This window comes from Callorhinus ursinus, unplaced genomic scaffold (assembly GCF_003265705.2).
Source record: "Callorhinus ursinus isolate GAN/ISIS: 27379988/994484 unplaced genomic scaffold, GSC_fseal_2.0 scaffold8, whole genome shotgun sequence".
NCBI classification, from domain to species: domain Eukaryota; kingdom Metazoa; phylum Chordata; class Mammalia; order Carnivora; family Otariidae; genus Callorhinus; species Callorhinus ursinus.
In genome coordinates this window covers 3,979,900-4,003,543 of record NW_027397070.1, presented here as the reverse complement: position 1 = coordinate 4,003,543, position 23,644 = coordinate 3,979,900, and positions in this window count along the sequence as shown.

Here is a 23,644-nt window from a genome sequence, read left to right as displayed (position 1 = left end):
GACATTAGTTAAATATTAGGGCACCCAGGACTTAGTCCTTGATCTCATCCCTTTCCTGTCATCATTCTTTAGATTTTTGTAATGAATCTCTTTGTTTAAGTATTCTAACAGTTATCTATTGCTCTGTAACCAATCACCCCAAAATTTGGTGGTATAAAACAATAATTTGTTATTTTTCATGGTTCTGTGGATGGTTATTCCTGACTTACTCACTCAGCTGTGTTCACCTGGAAGGTAGGTTAGAAGGTCCAGGATGGCCTCATACGTAGGTGTGGCAGTTGGTTCTGACTGTCAGCTGGAGTGTCTTTGTTCTCCTGCTTATTGCCTCTCATCCTTTTATTGGTCAGGTGGGCTTCCTTATGTGGCAGTTTCAGAGCAGAGTTCTTAAGAGGGTAGAAGGGAAAGCTGGAAGGCCTGTACAGATCTAACCTCAAAAGTCCTATCATCCCTTCTGACACAGTCTGTTGGTTGAAGCAAGTTGCAAGAGCAATGCACATTCAAGAGACAGGAAAATACATTTCACTTTTTGGTGAGAGGAGAACAAAGTCATATCACAAAGGTAATTGTGGCAAACTGCTCCAAACACCACCTTCTCCGTCCCAAGTAATGGTAAATCCATCCCTCTAGCTGCTCTGGCAAAATCCTTGAAGTTGTCCTTGTCTAGAGTGGCTATATAATTTATCATCCAAACTGGGATACATTTGGGTGAGAAAACAGAAATGAAAAATAATTGAAATTATATAGTTTTTGAAATGGGTATTTCTCAATGAAAAATTTGATTTTATTGTGGATCTAGAAAAGAGTTTATTCAAAACTACCTTTGAAAACAATTTTCTAAATAAAATTTACATTTAAAAATACAAAATAGAAATTTTGAATTACTGAGGCAGTCAGTAGATTCTTCTCTGTACACTATAATATTTTTAAATGAGAAGAACAGTATATCCACAAGTTTCAAGGATCCCAGGAAGTTCAGAGAAAATTCTGTTGAATGGAAGAAATCTCAAATCTAATTTCTTTCATTAAAGTGCATATATGGTTCATTTAAAATAGGCCACAAATTCTTTCTTTTTGCTTCCATCAAGGGGACCTTTCTTTGAGAAATATTTTTATTATAAAAATTTGTCAAATAATTTTCTCTATATATTTTTCTTTTGAGTGTTGCACCAAATTTAAAAACTGCAAAACCATAGGACTTTGCAATCTTATCCTACTGGCATAGAATATACATATATACAATTAAAAGTTCTTTGAGGGGCGCCTGGGTGGTTTGGTCGGTTAAGCAACTGCCTTCATTCATGTCATGATCCCAGGTCCTGAGATAGAGCCCTGCATCTAGCCCTATATAGGGCTCCCTGCTCAGTGGGGAGCCTGCTTCTTCCTCTCCCTCTGCCTGCCACTCCCCCTGCTTGTGTGCGCTCTTTCTCTCTGTCAAATAAATAAATAAAGCTTAAAAAAAAAAATAAAAGTTGGGGGGGTGGAGCAAGATGGCAGAGGAGTAGGAGACCTGGATTTCGTGGGGTCTCAGGAATTCAGCTGAATAGGGATCAAACCATTCTGAACACCTACGAACTCAACAGGAGATCCAAGATAAGAATAGTAACAACACTCTGAACAGAAAAGCGACCACTTTCTGGAAGGTAGGACGTGAGGAGAAGTGAATCCGAGGCGATATTTGGGAGGATAGACAGCGGGGGAGGGGGCCTCCGTCGCCCGTTTCTGGCAAGTGATAGAGCCGCGGAGCACGAAATCGGAACTTTTAGAAGTTGGCTCCGCTGAGGGACGTCGCTCCAGTGGCTAAGCGGGGGGGTGGAACCCTCGCGGGACAGTGTGGTCTCAGGACCCTTGGGGTCACAGAAAGACGGGGGGTGCCTGAGTTCAGCAGAGCTCTCAGGTATCGGAGCAGGGAAGCCGGCTGCAGAGACGGAGCCGAGGCACGGGCTCTCAGTTCGGGGTGGCCATAAACTGTGATCCGCAGCCCAGTCGGGCTACTGCTCCTCCAGCAGGGACCCATCAAGTGGCAGAGCCGGGGAGACTCCCCTTCCTCCCCCAGGAGGAGCGGCACGGGAGTGGACCGCAGGGATCTGCTGGGTTTGGAGACTCCACACAGGGTCAGGTGCCAGACATAGAAATGCTCGATCACAGGCCGGGTGAGCACAGAGTGCAGCCGGAGACCAGGGAGATGGGAGTGACGGCTTTTCTCTGGGGGCACACTGAGGAGCGGGGGCACACTGAGGAGCGGGGCCCCGAGTTCTCAGCTCCCCCGGGTGGAGATTGGGAGGCCACCATTTTCACCTTGATCCTCCAAAGCTGTACCGAGAGCTTGCAGGGAAAAAAATCTCCTGAGAGCAAACTGGAGCAGCTTGCTTAGCCCGGACTCACGAGGGCGGGGCATTTCCGCCTCCAGCAAAGACATTTGGGAACCACGGCAACAGACCCCTCCCCCAGAAGATCAGCAGGAACAGCCAGCAAGCCAAGACCAAGTTTACCGATCAAGAAGAACGGGAGAACTCCCGCGCTAGGGGAATACTGCACATAGAATTCAGGGTTTTTTACCATAATTCATTAGTTTTTCAAAGTTAATTTTTTTAACTGTTTTTTTTGAATTTTTCTTTTTCCCTTTTTCAAACAACAACTTATCAATCCCTTTTTAGAAAAAAACATTTTTATTTTTCATTTTTAGAGCCATATTTTTATCCCTTCATAGTAGTTACCCTTATTTTTGGCATATATATATAAGTTGTTCTCTCTTTAAAATTTTGAGATACAATTTCTTCTAACAGATCAAAATATACCCTAAATCACTAGAGTATGGCTTTGTTCTATTCTCCTGCCTGATCACATTCTCTCCCTTTTTGTTTCTTTTTTTTCTTTTTTCTTTTTCTTTTTAAATCTTCTTCTTTCTTTTTAAAAAATAACTTCTTATCTTATCAATTCCTTTTATAAAATCTTTTATAATTTTAATCTTTACAGTCATCTGCCATCCCTTCATTGTATCAACCCTTGTTTTGTACATATATAAGTCTTCTTCCTTTAAAATTTTAGGAGGCACTTTCTTCTAATAAACCAAAATATGCCCAAAAGCTAGTGTGTGGCACTGATCTATGCACTAGCCTGATCATATTTGATCATATTCTGTTTTTTTTTTTTGTTTTGTTCTGTTTTTGTTTGTTTTTATCTTTTTCTTGTTCCTTTTTTTTTTTTCTCTTCTTTCTTTCCCTTTCTTGTCCCCTGGTTTCAGGTCTTTTCTGATTTGTATAGAGTATATTTGCTGGAGACATTGTTAACCTGTTAGCATTCTGTTTTCTCATTCATCTGTTCTCCTCTGGACAAAATGACAAGATGAAAAAAAAACACCTCAGCAAAAAGAACAAGAGGTAGTACCATCTGCCAGGGACCTACTCAATACAGACATTAGTACGATTTCAGACCTAGAGTTCAGAATCATGACTTTATAGATACTAGCTGGGCTTAAAAAAAGTGTGGAAGTTATTAGAGAAACCCTTCCTGGAGAAATAAAAGAACTAAAATCTAACCAAGTCGAAATCAAAAAGGCTATTAATGAGGTGCAATCAAAAATGGGGGCACTAACTGCTAGGATAAATGAGGCAGAAGAGAGAATCAATGATATAGAAGACCAAATGCTGGAAAATAAAGAAGCTGAGAAAAAGAGAGATAAACAACTACAGGATCACGAGGGCAGAATTCGAGAGATAAGCGATACAATAAGATGAAACAACATTAGAATAATTGGGGTCCCAGAAGAAGAAGAAAGAGAGAGAGGGGCAGAAGAGATATTGGAGGAAATTATAGCAGAGAACTTCCCTAATGTGGGGAAGGAAACAGGCATCAAAATCCAGGAGGCACAGAGAACCCCTCTCAAAATCAATAAAAATAGGTCAACACCCCAACATCTAATAGTAAAACTTACGAGTCTCAGAGACAAAGAGAAAATCCTGAAAGCAGCTCAGGAGAAGAGATATGCAACCTAAAATGGTAGAACATTAGATTGGCAACAGACCTATCCACAGAGACCTGGCAGGCCAGAAAGGACTGGCAGGATATCTTCAGAGCACTAAACGAGAAAAATATGCCGCCAGGAATAGTATATCCAGCTAGGCTGTCATTGAAAATAGAAGGAGAGATAAAAAGCTTCCAGGACAAACAAAAACTAAAGGAATTTGCAAACGTGAAACCAGCCCTACAAGAAATATTGAAAGGGGGCCTCTAAGCAAAAAGAGAGCCTAAAAGCAGCATAGATCAGAAAGGAACACAGACAATATGCAGTAACAGTCACCTTACAGGCAATACAATGGCACCAAATTCATACCTTTCAATAGTTACCCTGAATGTAAATGGGCTCAATGCCCCAATCAAAAGACACAGGCTTTCAGATTGGATTAAAAAACAAGACCCATCAATATGCTGTCTGCCAGAGACTCATTTTAGACCCAAAGACACCCCCACATTGAAAGTGAGGGGGTGGAAAACCATTTACCATGCTAATGGACACCAAAAGAAAGCTGGGGTAGCAATCCTTATATCAGACTAATTAGATTTTAAAACAAAGACTGTAATAAGAGATGAAGAAGGACACTATATCCTACTTAAAGGGTCTATCCAACAAGAAGATCTAACAATTTTAAATATCTATGCCCCTAACGGAGCAGCCAATTATATAAGGCAATTAATAACAAAAGCAAAGAAACACATTGACAACAATACAATAATAGTGGGGGACTTTAACACCCCCCTGACTGAAATGGACAGATCATCTAAGCAAAAGATCAACAAGGAAATAAAGACTTTAAATGAAACACTGGACCAAATCGACTTCACAGACATATTCAGAACATTCCATCCCAAAGCAACGGAATACACATTCTTCTCTAGTGCCCATGGAACATTCTCCAGAATTGATCACATCCTAGGTCACAAATCAGGTCTCAACTGGTACCAAAAGATTGGAATTATTCCCTGCATATTTTCAGACCACAATGCTTTGAAACTAGAACTCAATCACAAAAGGAAAGTTGGAAAGAACTCAAATACATGGAGGCTAAAGAGCATCCTACTAAAGAATGAATGGGTCAACCAGGAAATTAAAGAAGAATTAAAAAAATTCATGGAAACCAATGAAAATGAAAACAACTGTTCAAAATATTTGGGATACAGCAAAGGCAGTCCTGAGAGGAAAGTACATAGCAATACAAGCCTTTCTCAAGAAACAAGAAAGGTCTCAAATACACAACTTAACCCTACACCTAAAGGAGCTGGAGAAAGAAGAGCAAATAAAGCCTAAACCCATCAGGAGAAGAGAAATAATAAAGATCAGAGCAGAAATCAATGAAATAGAAACCAAAAGAAAAGTAGAACAGATCAACAAGACTAGGAGCTGGTTCTTTGAAAGAATTAACAAGATGGATAAACCCCTGGCCAGACTTATCAAAAAGAAAAGAGAAAGGACCCAAATCAACAAAATCATGAATGAAAGAGGAGAGATCACAACCAACACCAAAGAAATACAAACAATTATAAGAACATATTATGAGCAACTCTATGCCAGCAAATTAGAGAACCTGGAAGAAATGGGTGCATTCCTAGAGATGTATCAACTACCAAAATTGAACCAGGAAGAAATAGAAAACCTGAACAGACCTATAACCACTAAGGAAATTGAAACAGTCATCAAAAATCTCCCAAGAAACAAAAGCCCAGGGCCAGACGGCTTCCCGGGGGAATTCTATCAGACATTTCAAGAAGAATTAATACCTATTCTCCTGAAACTGTTCCAAAAAATAGAAATGGAAGGGGAACTTCCAAACTCATTTTATGAGGCCAGCATTACCTTGATCCCAAAACCAGACAAAGACCCCATCAAAAAAGAGAATTACAGACCAATATCCTTGATGAACATGGATGCAAAAATTCTCACCAAAATACTAGCCAATAGGATCCACCAGTACATTAAAAGGATTATTCACCATGACCAAGTGGGATTTATCCCTGGGCTGCAAGGCTGGATCAACATCCGCAAATCAATCGACGTGATCTAATACATTAACAAAAGAAAGAACAAGAATCATATGATCCTCTCAATAGATGCAGAAAAAGCATTTGACAAAGTACAGCATCCTTTCTTGATCAAAACTCTTCAGAGTATAGGGATAGAGGCTACATACCTCAAAATCATAAAAGCCATCTTTGAAAAACCTACAGCGAATATCATTCTCAATGGGGAAAAGCTGAGAGCTTTTCCCCTAAGGTCAGGAATGCGGCAGGGATGTCCACTATCACCACTGCTATTCAACGTAGTATTAGAAGTCCTAGCCACAGCAATCAGACAACAAAAAGAAATCAAAGGCATCCAAATCGGCAAAGAGGAAGTCAAACTCTCACTCTTTGCAGATGATATGATACTGTATGTGGAAAACCCAAAAGACTCCACCCCAAAACTGCTAGAACTCATACAGGAATTCAGTCAAGTAGCAGGATATAAAATCAATGCATGGAAATCAGTGGCATTCCTATACACCAACAACAAGACAGAAGAGAGACAAATCAAGGAGTCGATCCCATTCACTATTGCACCCAAAGCCATAAGATACCTAGGAATAAATTGAACCCAAGAGGCAAAGGATCTGTGCTCAGAAAACTATAAAATACTCATGAAAGAAATTGAAGAAGACACAAAGAAATGGGAAAACGTTCCATGCTCATGGATTGGAAGAACAAACATTGTGAAGATATCAGTGCTCCTAGAGCAATCTACACATTCAATGCAATCCCCATCAAAATACCATCCACCTTTTTCAAAGAAATGGAACAAATAATCCTAAAATTTGTATGGAACCAGAAGAGACCCTGAATAGTCAGAGGAATATTGAAAAAGAAAAGCAAAGGTGGCGACATCACAATTCCGGACTTCCGGCTCTATTACAAAGCTGTCATCATCAAGACACTATGGTACTGGCACAAAAACAGACACATAGATCAATGGAACAGATTAGAGAGCCTGGAAATTGACCCTCAACTCTATGGTCAACTCATCTTTGACAAAGCAGGAAAGAATGTCCAATGGAAAAAAGACAGTCTCTTCAACAAATGGTGTTGGGAAAATTGGACAGCCACAGGCAGAAGAATGAAACTGGACCATTTCCTTACACCACACACAAAAACAGATGGTTGAAAGACTTAAACGTGAGACAGGAGTCCATCAAAATCCTAAAGGAGAACACAGGCAGCAACCTCTTCCACCTCAGCCACAGCAACTTCTTCCTAGAAACATCGCCAAAGGCAAGGGAAGTCAGGGCAAAAATGAACTATTAGGATTTCATCAAGATAAAAAGCTTTTGCACAGCAAAAGAAGCAGTCCACAAAACCAAAAGACAACCGACAGAATGGGAGAAAATATTTGCAAATGACATATCAGATAAAGGGCTAGTATCCAAAATCTATAAAGAACTTATCAAACTCAACACCCAAAGAACAAATGATCCAATCAAGAAATGGGCAGAAGACATGAACAGCCTTTTTTCCAAAGAAGACATCCAAATGGCCAACAGATGCATGAAAAAGTGCTCAACATCGCTCGGCATCAGGGAAATCCCATCAAAACCTCAATGAGGTACCACCTCACACCCGTCAGAATGGCTAAAATTAACAAGTCAGGAAACGACAGATGTTGGCGGGGATGTGGAGAAAGGGGAATCCTCCTACACTGTTGGTGGGAATGCAAGCTGGTGCAACCACTCTGGAAAACAGTATGGAGGTTCCTCAAACAGTTGAAAATAGAGCTACCATATGATCCAACAATTGCACTACTGGGTACTTACCCCAAAGGTACAAATGTAGGGATCCGAAGGGGTACGTGCCCCCCAATGTTTATAGCAGCAATGTCCACAATAGCCAAACTGTGGAAAGAGCCAAGATGTCCATCGACAGATGAATGGATAAAGAAGATGTAGTATATATACACAATGGAATATTATGCAGCCATCAAAAGGAATGAGATCTTGCCATTTGCAACGACGTGGATGGAACTGGAGGGTGTTATGCTGAGTGAAATAAGTCAATCAGAGAAAGACATGTATCACATGACCTCACTGATATGAGGAATTCTTAATCTCAGGAAACAAACTGAGTGTTACTGGAGTGGTTGGGGGTGGGAGGGATGGGATGGCTGGGTGATAGACATTGGGGAGGGTATGTGCTATGGTGAGCACTGTGAATTGTACGAGACTGATGAATCACGGATCTGTACTTCTGAAACAAACAATGCAATATATGTTAAGAAAAAAATAAAAAAATAAAAAATAAAAGTTCTATGAAATGAGTCTTTCTAGAGACACTTGGAATATTGCAAAGTGAAGTTGTAAAATTTCAAAATGATATTGCGTAACTCATTTGACATGTCATCACTTTGTCCTGTTATTCCTTTGGTTTTATAGAGATAAATATAAAAGTCTTTTTGTTTTCAGGCTTTAGTTTTAATAATTAGCTGCAATACATTAAAATCTTTAGTAATTGGAGTTTTGCTTTGTTTTGTTTAGGTTTTCTCATTACTGAACACTTCAGTTAAAGACTTCCAATGCTTTTGAACGGAAATCTACCAACAATTAGAAGACACAGTCAGAAAAGTTTCATTGCCATTTAGAATACTTAGTTGTATTTGAAAGGATCAGCTATGGGTTCCACCACTTTGCTGGCAGCAGCTATTCGTAGCTGTTTTTTTAAATTAAATATCAGCTTTGTAGCTCAGTTTTTCTGTGTGCTTATGAATTATTTGTAAATTTGGACAACTTTCATTTTTATTTTTAGAATATCACCCCAAATTTGGACTCAATTTTGAGTAGTGTGTGTTCCACAATCAATTCCAATATACTTCTACTTCAGGAGGATCTTAATTAGAAAGAATGTTGTTCTTTGCATTATGATTATGATACTGTAGTCCCCAAAATTTGCATTCAAATTTTCACTGCAAAACAAATAATTTTATCTTTATTGTTGCACTTAGCCAACTGGAATGTGAAACAGTGTTAGAAATTTCACCTTCAAAGGGATAAAATTTTAAAAGCTTTACTTCGAACTAGCTGAATAAAGTAATCTAAGCATTACTGAATTAACGGACTTTCTATTTGAAAAATCTGATGACACTCACAGGGCACCAGCATCAATCATTCGCGAAGCTTTTCAGCTGTTGGACCATAAGAAAACTTGAAATGGAAGCTGAGCAAATGTAATTTAAAATAATGAACATTGGGGGCCCCTGGGTGGCTCAGTCGGTTAAGCGGCTGCCTTCGCCTCAGGTCGTGATCCCAGGGTTCTTGGATCGAGCCCCACATCAGGGAGCCTGCTTCTCCCTCTGCCTGCCTCCTTGTGCTCTCTCTCTCTCTGACAAATAAATAAATCAAATCTTAAAAAAAATAAAATAATGAACATTGATCTAAATGAAAAGACATTCTTCATTTAGTGATCTGTGAACTTCCATCTGGCAGGTGCATACATAAAATCATTTTGAGGGACAATCTTCTTTAAATAAAAAACTTGAAGTAGACACTGATGTTTCTTCATCCTTGCCCTCTGTTTTTCTTTTTCTTCTTCTTCTTTTTTTAATCAGCACCAGTACCACCACATTTGATGTTGACAGGATCTAGGATCTCGCTCCTGGAAGATGGTGATGGGCTTTCCATTGGTGACGAGTTTCCCATTTTCAGCTTTGACTGTGCCTTTGAATTTGCTGTGGGTGGAATCATACAGGAACATGTTCAGCATCGTGTCCCGGGGGCATGGCTGGCACTGCACCAGATGATGGGCTGTCTGTAGAAGGGGGAGGAGAAGAGACCTGTCCTCTGATTTTCATTGATCTGTGGTATCATTAATACCCCCATGGAAGATGGTAAATATCATCAAGAGTTCATGTCGGTTGCATATTTATCATCAACTTTCTTGAGGAATGGAGACTATAGTCTTTTTTGTTTAATTATTAAACATGAATTTAGTGATTTTTAGTTTAGTGTAGCCAAAAAAGTATATTGCAAACAATTACAAAATAGTAAAACAAATAGTTTTAGATCTATGCCATGCAATGTCTGACTAATAATACAATAGATGGTAAAACTATTAGCAAGCATGCTCAGATTCTTTTCTATACAGGAATAGCCAATTTCTAATCTCCTCTCATATTTCAGAAGCCATTGTGGACACTACTGACTAGTGATCTGGCAGCATGGTGTGCCTCCCAGGCCTGGTGGGCACAACTGGTGAGTACCCCAAGTGGTTGGCAGGAATGATGGTGCTGAATACTTCTGTCCACTGGAGAGCATGGAGTTACTGTTTCTAAGGGAGCACACTTCATTTGCTCGGAGGAGCATAGATTTTTCTCTTCTCTACCTCACACCCAATCCATCAGCACATCCCGTTTTCTCTACCTGAATAATTTGTCTAGAATCTTAATCATATCTTGCGATCTCCTTGGCTACCTCTATGGTTCACATAACCATCTTATCTAGCCTGGATTCCTAGCACTAGCCTCTTATCTGGTCTCCATGTCTACCTTTGTTCCTCAATAGTCTATTGTTAATACAGTAGCTAAGTGAAATTTTAAATTTAAGTTAACACCCGTCATTCCTCTATTAGAAACCCTGTAACGGCTCTCTAGTTAGCTCAGAGTAACAGCCAAAATCCTGCCCTTGAACTCCAAAACCCTACTCCATCTGGCACCATTCCTCCTCTGAACTCATCTCCTATCACTGTCCCCCCTTTAAAAGCCAGGGCCAGCCACAGACAACTCTTTGATGGTCCCACATACAGTATGCACGTGAGGGCCTTTTTTCTAGTTGGTGCTTGTATATGGAATACTCCTTCCCCAGATATCCCTTTGGTAAAATTCTCTCACCTTATTCTAGAATGCAAATGCAAATCTCATCTCCTCAGTGGGTTTACCTGATTATTCTATTTAATACTGCTATCTGAACACGCCCCTCTGAGCCCCTGTACTCTAGTACTTTTCAGTGTTTATACACTGTTTGAGTTCCAACACTGGTCAGCTTAGCCTATCACATTACTATCAGAGCATAGTAACAAAACACCTCCATTACTTAAAATAACATTTTATTTCCAGAGATTGACTGAAGCTGTGCTTCAATGTCGTTTTCATTCTGAATATTCCATGCTGAATTGCCTTTCTCCTGGTAGAGAGAAAAGAGAGACAACAGAAACTTCTGCTTGGAATAGCACCCATTATTCCCACTGACATTTCATTGGCTAAAACAGGTAATTTGGCCAAGCCTGAAGTAAAAAATGTAGGAAGAAAATCCTCCCATAGAAAGGGGCTTAATACTAGTTAATGTTTATTATTCATTGTGTTCCCCCCACTAGCGCCTCAAGGGCAGTGCTCTTTATCTCTCTGTCTGTGTTTTTTTTCCCCCTGATAAGTATTAAGTACATAGAACAGAGCTTGGTATATGGGACATATTAAGTAAAATTTTATTTGAATAAATGAATAAACAAAAATACACTACTGTATAGTTTTACATTTCCATACTATGTAAAGTTCTTTAGAGTTTCCATGGTTAAGGTAAATGCTATTGTTATCAGTTAAAAAAAATATTATAGGCTTGTATAACATTTTACTGTTAATAACTAACTTCCAGTGAGAATATAAGAATATGGTGGAGGATAATGAATAACATTCCAATAAGGGGATAAGGGGTCCATTGTTTCTATAGCTTTGTAAGTGGCTGCTTGGCCTCAGACATTTTTCCTTTGCTAATAGGATTCATATAGCACTGTGACTAACCCAAAGAGGTGTGCCATGATTAGTCTGGGCCAATAATGGCGCTTGTTTTCTTCTCTTACCCCTTCCGGAGATTGTTGTAGGATGATTTCCTAAAGAAGAAATTTGGTGAGAGCATCTGGAAGTCAGTTTGCTCCCTAATGAAAGAGATAGTTGTGTAAGGAGAATATCTTCCTTAGCCCTCTTCTCCCTCTTTTTCTAGCTGGGTGCTGTTTGATAAAGATGACATGCCTAGAGCTATGGCAGCCATTTTGTGACCATGAAGTGACAAATATGGGGATGAAAATAAACACATGGAGAATGAAGGATTAGCGCAGTGGAAAGAACCAGTATCTTTTATCACGTCATTAAGCTGCCAAAACAACTCTGCAATTACCTGCATACAGCATTCTTGGTAGTAAACAATATACATACTTGCATAGTGGTTCAAGACACTGCAGTTTAGACATTTTGTTCTGGCAGCTGAAGGCATCCTAACTGAGACAGATCTCTTGGGTCAAAAAAATCATGAACAGATATTGCAACATCTCACAGTATAGTATGCTTCAAATATGTTTCAAAAACACCTGAAATAAGTAAGGAATCCAGATTAAAAAAAGTAACTTTGGCATATTGCCAGTATAACTGATATGGTCAAAATGCTAGAATGTAAACTGGTTTGACCAGCTATAAATGGGGAAGAACTTTCATAATTGACCCAAAGAAGTAGTCTGAGTTGTTGCTTGTCAACCAGCTGTTCTAAAATCATATAGATTTACTCATAAATTGAAATGTTCTAGACCATGCTATATTACCATATTAATGTAGAAATACAAAATACATGGTAATTATTCTACTATTTAGCATATATGCTTGACTTTAAAAGGATCTAATACTAATTTGGGGCTAAATATGGTTTTATAATTTCATACACAATGGTACATACCTTTGGAAGCATTTGGCAATCAATATGAGATTTTGAATATTAATGTACCACCTGTGGAAAATGGATGTTTTGCTCCAAAGCCAGAAAGACATTCTGAATTTCAGAAAAGGACATAGGAACCTGAAGAGCTCGGTTTGCCGCTATGAGAAGATGTTACTGACATGAGGAAGGGAGTAAATGGCAGTTATGTTGAATTGAAGCATGTAGTAGATGTAGTTACGAATTCACTTGGTAGTAAATAACAGACAGTTCTATTACTATGGCTTAAATAGGATGTTGACTCATGAAACAGGAAGTTAAAGGGTGGGAAATTCAGGGTTGCCATGACAGTTCAATGGTATCATTAGGAACTAAAGCTCTTTCTATCCTCAGCTACTCCATCCCTACTATGCATTCACTAACTTATTATTTCCTGTCTCAGGGTTGAAGAATGGGATTTTTCACCTTATGTCAGCATTCCTGGACAGAGGAAAGGCGAAGACTAATGTTCACTAGGCTATGCCTTTTGATTTTGGGAAGCAAACCCCGGACTTCTGGTGATATCTCATTGGCCAGAACTGTGTCACAAGCCTACCCGGGGCAGCAAGGCAGCATGGGAAATTGATTATTTTAACTTGCTAGCCTTTACAGTAGAATAATGCAAGGATGAAAGAATCACAAGTGGGTTCTGGACACTTGAGAAAGTATGATAATATGGAAAATAGTTATTAATTTTTATGGTATGTCTTGTCGGAAGCTGAGAAAGTACTTATGAATCTCCATAAATACGGCTGGATGAAGTGTCCCTTTCTACCATACCCATTTTCCCTGCCTGTGATCCATTGCCTTCCTCCATTTCTCCTGTATGAACGTTACCCATCTTTCGAATTAACTACATAACTTGCAGTGCCTAGCACAGAATGAAAATGCAAGGCCCTGACTGTGGGTCAGGAAGTCTGTCTCCCAGTCTGACGGGACTGCCACCCCAACCCCTGGGGATAGGTGACCTCCCCCCAAAGGGATGGCATCCTCTGTTCTGGGACACACCTTACCTAAATGGGGAGTTGGTGAGAAGCCTCTACTGAATTGCCACTGAATCTGCCTTTCCTAACTCTTCCAGGTCTTCGTAATCCCCAGTTGTGCCCTATGGGTAACCATGATTCCCTAGCCTGATTATGAACTTCCTGGGTGGTTGCAGCTTTGCCTTACACGGTTTTTAGCGTTATCCCAGAACGGAGCCCTTGGTAGATCGCTCACACATCATTAATTGTTCCTGCCTTTTGTCCTTAACTACAGCAGGGATCTCTTAGTAGTAGTCATGAATCCTATTATTTGGTGGCCAGTAGTAAATTCCTGACCTATATCGTAGAGCTAAATGTTTGGCACAGAGACCTTTCCAAAGGTCTCCACCATGCTCTAGGTTAACACTCTCCTTGGGGATTCTATGACCGAGGCTTCATGGACCTCAAGGCCACATGCTGCATCTCCAATTCAAGAAGGACTGTAGAGACAGAACGCACTTACTCCCTCCTGGCTTTAGACTTAGTGTCTTCTTTAATTCCTCTTATTAGCTGGGTCCTGACATTGTCTATTTTCTCTGTACACTTGTCACATTCAGAGAAAGGGCTCAGCAATCAAAAAGTAATTAGAAGCAATCCTACCTTTTTACTAGTATTTCTTGAAGAAGGTCCAAGGGATTCAATGCATAATTCATATCAATATCCTCACACTCTGTCATTGCCCCCAAACTTTGCATCCACACCTTGTATCCTCATCCTACAAAAACTCTTAGAGAAACACATATTTTTTGGCTCTTGGAATCTTCACTGTCTCCCTCACTTTATTAGATCTTCTGTTTTACTTTCCTTTGAGTGTGAGTGTTGTTTCTTCCGATCTTCCCACCTTAATGATATTCCCTTCCCACCCCCCACAAGATGCATAGAAAGGCCCAGAGTTTTCTCATACAGGCTCAACATCTCCCTTTGAAGTTTGGAGAGACAGAGAGACCTAAAAGTGGCGAGAGACTTTACTTTTGAAGGAGGGAAGAGGGAGAAGATTGAAACATTCATAATTGAATATCTTTTAAAATCCGCATCTCTCTGAGAATCACTGCCCATGCTGCCTGGACTTCCATTCCCCCAGACAAGAAAGAGATCTGCCTCAGTGAGTACTCACAGAACTCTGCTTGGGGGCAGAGAGCCAAGATTGGTTTCTGTTTATCATGGGAAAGAGCTCAAGGTACTTAGTTTTAAGCTGCACTGAATCTAGTACCATTCATCTGTTTATGTTCTTTTAAAAAAGCCTTTAAAAATTCAGTGCAGAACAACAACAACAACAAAAAAGCAAATTGTCCTTTGATTCCATAATGGCTTTTATTCCCCAGAACTGCAGTGTGCAAATAAAGGAAAGCAAATTATGTTCTGAATTAAACTTTTCTTGCTTCAGCTAGGCTGAATCACCTTTGACGTTCCATTTTTTGAACAGAGCCAACGCACGTCTAGAGCTATTTTCAAAGATGTCATGTACAAACCTGCAAACTTTAGGATGTTGCACTTCAGGCAAGTCATCTAAAGGAAGGTAACTGAGCTGCATTTACCCATATATTTCCCTAGGCTTTGATTCCTTCCCAAATCTATTGGTATCTACAATAGCATCCAGAATATTAAAACACAGTCATTATAGATGCAGGCCTCTCTGGTCCTTTTGAACGCACCACAGATGGCAAGATGTAATCGGAGCGGGGAGATAAGTGCATTAAACTTGTCCTTGCATATATCCCATGGTAGGGAGATAAGCAAATGGTAAGCAATTTTTCAGTAAACTATTTCAGAATGTTTCTTGGGCTTTCAAATAGCCGAGAAGCATTAGCCTATAGCTCTTATAACTTAAATAAACCCATGGCACATTCAGAAAGAATGTTCTCTGTAGAGGATGAGAGGAGAGTGATATAGAATGTACATAATTAACATTAAGCAGAGGACCTAAACAGTAGTATTGTACATCTCTGTGCTCTTTCTATAGAATCAGTTTTTTCACTAAATTATAGATATGAAGGCATCCTGTGCAGTTAACAGAAGGTCCCAAATTTCTCAGCGGGAGGGACTTGGGGCATCAATCTGGTGAGAGAGTAAATGCAGCTAGTCTGGAAACTCTGTTCATTTCTAAGTGCCTAATTTTATTTAGATAACATAGATATTCAGAGTACCCTGGAGAGTGCTGATGGGGATTATTCAAGGAGGGGAAGCTGGATAGCGCCCTTCTAAGCCACTCCTACCTTGGTGCCCTATCTGTGCAGAGTCCAATCTGCCAAAGAGTGAAGGTATCATTTCAAAATATTTCTGAGAAACATTCACTTTCAGTGATTTGAAACAAACCTCCAGAGAAAGCCCTAGAATCAACTGAATACTTCTGATTTTTTGGAGTTTTTAAAAGGAGGCAGGTCGATGTACAGCTTGGGGCATGGATTTTAGAGTCAGAGAGAATTGTTTTTAAATCCCAGTTCCCCCGTTTAGTTGTTGTTTGACCTTGGGCAAGTCACTTTATCTCCCTGACTCTCAGATTCTTTATTTGTAAGTAACCTACTGCCTAGGATTATGTGGATCAAGATGGTATGTGCATAGCTCCTAAGACATTGCTTGGCACCTCATTGGTGCTTAGAAATGATGGCTATTAAAATCACTGTCACCATTGATGCTGTTATTATATTGAACCAGTATCTGCTCCAAAGTGTTGCCCTTCGATATATTATCCTCATTCATTCACTTGACAAAAAACAAGAGTCTTTATCTTGACCCAGGGCTTGTCATAGGTCAGGAAGACACTGAGTTGAGAAGTTGAAAGTTTGGCAAAATGGAAAGACTTGCACATGAATTTCTAACAATAACTTGGCAATTATGTATAAAGTGCTAGTGGTGTGCTGAGGAGCAGGCTCTGAATCCTGACTGTGGGAAGTAGGGTAGGATTTGTAGAAGAGCTGATGTACTTTAGCTGGTTCTCAAGGATGGATAGAAGTTCACTAGTTGGAGATGGGATGGGGGTGGAGAATTTCAGACTGAGAGAAAGAACAGTGTGAGTAAAGGAGAACAGGTTTAGAGGTGCCAAGTTCCTTAGAGTCACCAGTCCTCAGAAACCAGAGCATAATTTTAATGAACGGGAGATAGTTGGGAGGTTGGGATAGGAGAGGAGGGGCAGGAGAATGGGAGCTATAGTCAGAGACCCTGTAAGGCCCTTGGGTTCCTGCTTAGTCTGTGTGTACCGCAGAGCCACTGGGAGGTTTTTAAGCCAGGAGATGTCACAGTAAGATTTGTGTTTTGGAAGGATGATTCTGATAGGCTATGAAGAGTTTGTGTGGGAGAAATATGAGATGAGATGCAGGGACACTAATTAGAAAATTATTGCAATAAGGAAGCATTTTAGGTCAGAGGCAGTGGAAATAAGAGAGATAAAGGTGTAGTTCAGGGATAGAAAGGCAGGGCTCTGCAGTGAAAATATTTACCCCTCGCTGCCGAGTCTCTTTCAGATATTCTAAGACAACTGTTGTGAGTTTTCTAGAGCTTCCATTTGTCAAACCAAATATCTCCCCTTCTTTGTTTTGATTTAGAGATGCCTTGTCTTCCCTAGCATACTTTTTGTGAGTAACCTTAGTTTGTCATTTTCTTCTTTTATAATAAGGTGCTTGAACTGAAACCCATATTCAAATGTAGGCCTATCACCCCACCACAAACCAGACACTGTATGTTTATTAATTTATCATAAAATGGCATTATCTTTTCAAAAGTCTTACCATCATCTTGGCATCTTTTGAAACTGTAGTCAACTAATACCCCCAGACCTTTTTTTTCCCCCCTTAATTGTTATGCTACCTTTTAGCATTTGATTTGCAAGGGCTCCACTTGTCCTCATAATCTGATATTTTGACAAGCTGTAATTAGTTGGGCAGTGTCTGGGAAAAATCCCTGGAAGATTATATTATGAAGTGGTTTATATTTCTAAATAAGAAAGAGTGATTTATGGATAACCAAATCTATTAAGCTGATTGGTAAGCTGTTGATATAGACTTAAATAGAATAAGTCGTGATTCAAAACATTTATCTTAATTCTGGAGTCTAAGACACCTAGTTCTGGAATGCACCCCCCCACACAAGCTATTTCATAGTAGAGGAATTTTGAGGCAGTGGGGAATCTATCTTAAAAAAGTACTTTTAAACTTCATTCGATTCATAGATCAACAGATTCACCTTTAATTTCTCATTAACCCAAATCATCTAGATAAATATAAGATGGCATAATGATAATTCATGTTAAAAATAAACCAACTAAATATTTTTGTTGGTAAACTCCTAATGTTGCTTTGGGCAGATCATCCTCACAGTGCCTTAGTTTCCCCTTTTGTAAAATAGGGAAAACAACAATAAAAATAAAAACAGTATCTCAAGGGGGCATTATGAAGATTAATTACATTTGTAGGATAATTTAAATTCCGCCAGGCTTATGAAAAGCACTATATAGTAAACATAATGTAAATGTTTGCTAACTTAGATAAGTATGATTTTCTTCCATCACTACCAAACTGAAGTAGCTACTACCCACATGGAGAAGGTCGAAGATCTCAGTTGTTTTCTCTGTTCTCTAGTTAACCTTCAGCTGAATAAGAATATTTGATCATTCATCAGGAAGCATTTACTAAGGACCTACTATATTCCAGATGCTGTGTTTAACTTGTGCTTATAAAATATTAATAAGACAGAATCTTTGCTTAAAAAATTTAGAGGCTAGGGACGCCTGGGTGGCTCAGTCGGTTAAGTGTCTGCCTTCTGCTCAGGTCATCATCCCAGGGCCCTGGGATCAAGTCCCACATTGGGCTCCTTCCTCAGCAGGGAGCCTGCTTCTCCCTCTGCCTGCCGCTCCCCTTGCTTGTGCGCTATCTCTTTCTCTCTCTGCCAAATAAATAAGATATTTAAAAAAATTTAGAGTCTAGTAATTTTAACAAATACTTAAACCACAATTATATCACAGGTCACATGGACAGATCAGTGCTTTCAGCCATACTCAGGTATCTCAAGGGGGCATTATGTACTCAGGTATCTCCATGCACTTACATATTTTCTCAAAAAAAAGGAACTAGAAGTATGACTATTGCATGTGGTAGGGAGTTGGGGACTGTAATGTGTTTTAGCCTAAAAATAATCCTTAAAAATGTAGCCATTATGGATCTCTTAGAAACAGATGAGAAATACTGGGTACAAGAGTGACTAGAATATAATGGGGATAAAGCTAGTGCCAAATTAAAGTGGAAAGAAATTATGGGCATATTTATGCATCATGGAAGTTGTCCTTGCTAGACTGTTTCAGACATTGTCATCTCAAACCTTGTTTTTTGCAATGAGATAATAAACATAAATATAAACTGTGCATATGGATCAATAAAACACCTCCTATCTGAGCCTTCCAGCACCCGACACACGAACCAGAGGTCAAGTGGCATTGCACAGACGTTGATCTTTCACTACCCTACTGTGGTCATTCCAAACACTTCCAATCATTCTTCATTGACAGTACTATTATGAGTCAATTCACCTTGCAGTACTCTATACTTATTAGGATGACAACTGAAGTGGTGACAGTAGCTGGGTAGCACTTTCCTGCCTATAGCCAAAGTCTACTTGTACTTCTTTCAAACATGGCAAAAGACGAAGCTGGTGTAACAAGGCTGCGGCCAACCTCTGTCCTAGCGCAGAACAACTTAAACTGGTTCTACCCAGTGCCACTCCCTTTTCTCCATCACCCTTCCTTCTCTTGGGATTGTAGGTGGTCTGGAACACTGCAGGATAAATTGAGGTGATAAACTGGACAGGGCCAAGCCAGGTCTGCAGGCCCAGAAGGGTGCCACTGGGGGACTTGCTGTGGAGGATGCCCATGAAGGCCAGTGTCCCCCTGCAATGAATGGGAAGGCAGCCCAGTTGAAGCCTTGGCTTCAGGCTTTGGATGGACCTCACTGGAGTGAAGGCTGGATGTTTGCAAATTATCATATGGTGTCCACAGAGCTTTGGAACACAGCAAAAATGTCTGTGCTGGGAATAACTTGGCTGAGACAGCTGTCATTCCTGTATGAAACTTGCAGATTCACCACGTTTCCAGGAATCTTGGTTTTTTTATCCTTCTCCTCTCAAATGCATTGCCTCCATTTTTATGCTTTTGACACAGAGGCATCTAAAATAATGCATCTAACAGAATTTAAGCATCTTGAGAACACTAGAGACAGATTGGCAGGCTATTCCTGCTTTCTACTCTGGCAAACTTAAGGACATGGACCAGGAACCTACTAACTGCTTGAATGGAGGTATTTAAGGGAAAGGAGGGACAGTTTGGGAACAGGTAAGAAATATAAGCATGGAAGAGAAAAACTGGCCAGCACTTCAAACAACTGTACAATAGCTCAATCAGATACAGAGGCCTCCCCCATTTCATGGACCCTAGAATGAAGCTGCAAGGATTCAGTTCCTGTTCTGGAACTTGCTAGCTGTATAACTTTCAGCAAGTGATTTCCTCTCTCTAGGCCTCCTCTGTGGGTGAGGGTAACAACAGCACTCCTTCTCATGGGTGGTTACGAGGATTAAATGAGTAAATGCGTAACATACTTAGAAGCATGCACTAATAAGCATGCAAAAGTTGAAATGTTTTAGTGACCTTTATTTTTTATTTAACAGACTCTGATAGAACTGTTATTATAAGTGAACTCATTTTTTGGACTCTCCTATTTATAAACCTCAAATAATGCATATTACCGATCCTAAAATTGACCATGATTTGGAAGGGTTAGACTGGTAGTGTTGTGATTATGGTGTCTATTAAAAGGTAACTACTAAGACTCGGAAAATACCAAAACAAAAGGAGCTTTGGGATTGAGCTCAAGTTGCTATGGATGTAAAGACAAAGGAAAACTTCTCAAGTCTGGGGAAGAGAAGAGTCTGGAACAGGGGCAGGAAAGAGATTTCAAGGCCGAGCCAATGGTGTAGAATGTCTTAATTTGCCTTAGACTTAACTACCCCCTCAACTACTTCATTGGTGGCAGGTATTTTTTTTTTTTTTTGCTTTTGTTTTGTTTCGTTTGTCTTCGATTCTAACAGACGATATTTTCCATGGGAACATATTTCTGGCTATAAATAGGAAATCAATGGAAATGCAGGTTTCACTTTGCTGAACTTATCGATTCTATAAAATGAAAGCAGCTCATATATACATCTGGCCAGGGCAAAGGGCACTCGGCAAGGAGCCAGGCTTGTTTCTTTCTAAACTGGCTTTCTTGGCCCTTTCAGATCCAACCGGGCTGAAAAGGAAAAGGGGTGTTCTTTAGCTTCACACAAACTCACAGCCATTTTGATGACAAGAAAGCAGTGTTGCTTCCCAATGCTTCTTTGTTCGAGTGATAGCAGGCCCATTGAAACCTCCTGATGGAGCTCATTGAAAATAATAGGCCCCATTATCTTCACTGGCAATGCTGCCATGAGAGCTTCAAAAACTGAAATAATGACAGCACATATTGGATGTACAGTAGAAAGGCATAGCGTGATTATGGGCAATTTCTGGCTCTTTCCTCCCCACCTCAGTGGATGAGGAGGGGGGCAATGGGCTGCGGCCGGGACACACATGGAAGGGGCATTTCGTCGCTCTGCCCTCTGGGGATGCTTGTATCTTTCAAACTCAAATGCTTAGGTTTAAATAGTTTGCAAAAGTAAAATCTCAATCTCAGAATCACTTCAGAAACCAGGCTCTGGAAGTTACGGGTTCTTTAATGTAGTATTGAAATGCTGTCATCTTTGGTTATGTAGTAGGGCCGGCCACTGTGGAGTCGGTGTGAGCGTTTTTTTCTGAGAGACAGCCAGTGTGGTCCCATGGGGTGACCCGACGGACTCAGTCCATAGAGGATGGTTTCCCTGAGACTGCCCCGCACTTCCTTTGCCGGGTCAGCTCTCTCTGGAAGCCCAGACGTTCCCAGCAAATCGGATATTCTGGAATCGGGGAGGAACCAGTGGGAAGGGGACAAATCTGGACAGGAGGAAACCATCAGCCCCCAGAAAAGCACACTGAGCCGGGAAGAGCCTTGTTGGGCTGTGAGAAATCACCAGGAGGAAAATTCCCCTGAGAAACCATGACAGATGAGCAGGAAAGGGCTCCCTCCGTGGGAGAACAGGCCCTCGCTCATGAAATGAGGGGAAAAGGGAAACACTTGCTTTTTTGGGAACCTTTTTGTCGCCTGTTATTATCTCTCTGTTTTCAGAAATGAAATGTCTTAAAACCACCAACCAACACACGCAGACATTATTTTTTCATCTGAAACAACTGGAAAGAACACGGAGTGCTGTGTACATCACCCTTGGGGCTTATATTTAATATGAGAACAAGATGGTCTCCCTGCTTCCCTTGTGCCTGACTAGAGCTGGGGAGAGGCCGGTGGCAGTAGCAGCAGCATCTGACTGTTGTGAAAAAGTAAGAAGTGACAAGAAGGAAAAGGATCTGTGACAGAAGCTGCCCACAAATCTGCCCAATGGATGAGGCTGGCAGTTACAGTCCCCTAGTCCCGGGCCGGGGATACTGAGAAGCAACTACAGCTTACTGGGACTTACATCAAGGAAGTGAACTTCCTCTCCCCAGTCATCCTTCTTCTGGATATGCTCTTCTCTATTCAGTCTGGCGTGTGGATGCTTCCTTCAAGGCACTCAATCCAGGTGGTGATGTTATTTTATTTGAGAGATGTCGCTCCTTGGAAAGCATGTACCAGGATACCTTACCAGCATATATGCGCAAATGCCGCACATGGCCCCGCCTTGTCACACTAACCCACAGGGGGCCTCCCTCCACCAGCACAAGGCAGGGGGTGATCCTCTGGGCTTCTTGGTGTCTGCAGAGTGTGGTGCTGAGCGTGCCTCAATCCCTTTATGCACCTGTCTCTGTAACTAGACTAAAAGCCTCTTAAGAGCGATGCCGGTTAGATCTCCATGTGTGGCACCTAATGGGTGTCCAGTAGATATTTCTGAATTAAGCTGCATATAAAAATCAATGGACTATAAAAGTCACATTTTAGTAAAATGTGAGAAGATTTTAAGGAAAAAATTATATTTCTTGTTTGTATTTATAGCTTCTTAAATTATGTAATGTTTGCCTTTCTAAAAACTCTCAGAAGTGAGATCCAGTGCCAGAATTTCATTATATTTATTAAACTGTCTTATTCCTCCCAGCCTGATATACCAAAGTATCAGATACTGGGTGGCTTCTAAACCACAGAAATTTATTTATCATGGATTTGGAGACTGGGAAGTCCAAATCAAAGCACAGGCTGATTTGGTGTCTGGTAAGCTCCTGCCTCCTAGTGCATAGAAGGCAATTTCTTCCTGTGCACCCACATAGCGAGAGGGGCTAGGGAGCTCTGTGGGGTCTCTTTAATAAGAGCTCCAATCCCATTCATCAGGGCTCCACCCTCATGACCTAATTACCCCCAATGGCCTCACCTCCCAATACCATCACTTTGTGGGGTGGGATTTCAACAGATGAGTTTTGGAGGGCCACCATCATTCAGACAATGGAGAGTAACAATTAAAATTTCTTTCCTTCACTTTGAATCTGGCAGGGTACTTTATTCTCAGACCATTTCACATTACAGGTGTTTTCCTGTGAATTATCTCCATCAACAGCAACTCTTCTCATCTGCTCTGCTCATTTTGTCCTCTTATTTTGGAGGAGAGTGGGTGTGTGGGTAATATTTGTTTACTTCTTTCCTTATTTATTTGTCTGTTTATTCGTGCTGCAAAATGCCAGTTTGTTGAATTAAAAGCATGGCAGTCAATAGGAAAACATTACCAAAAAAGTTCTGCTTTTCTGAGACCTTCAGTTTCTCCATATTTATTAAAGTTTAATCCAGGAGTAACCTGAATGGAATCAGTGGTGTG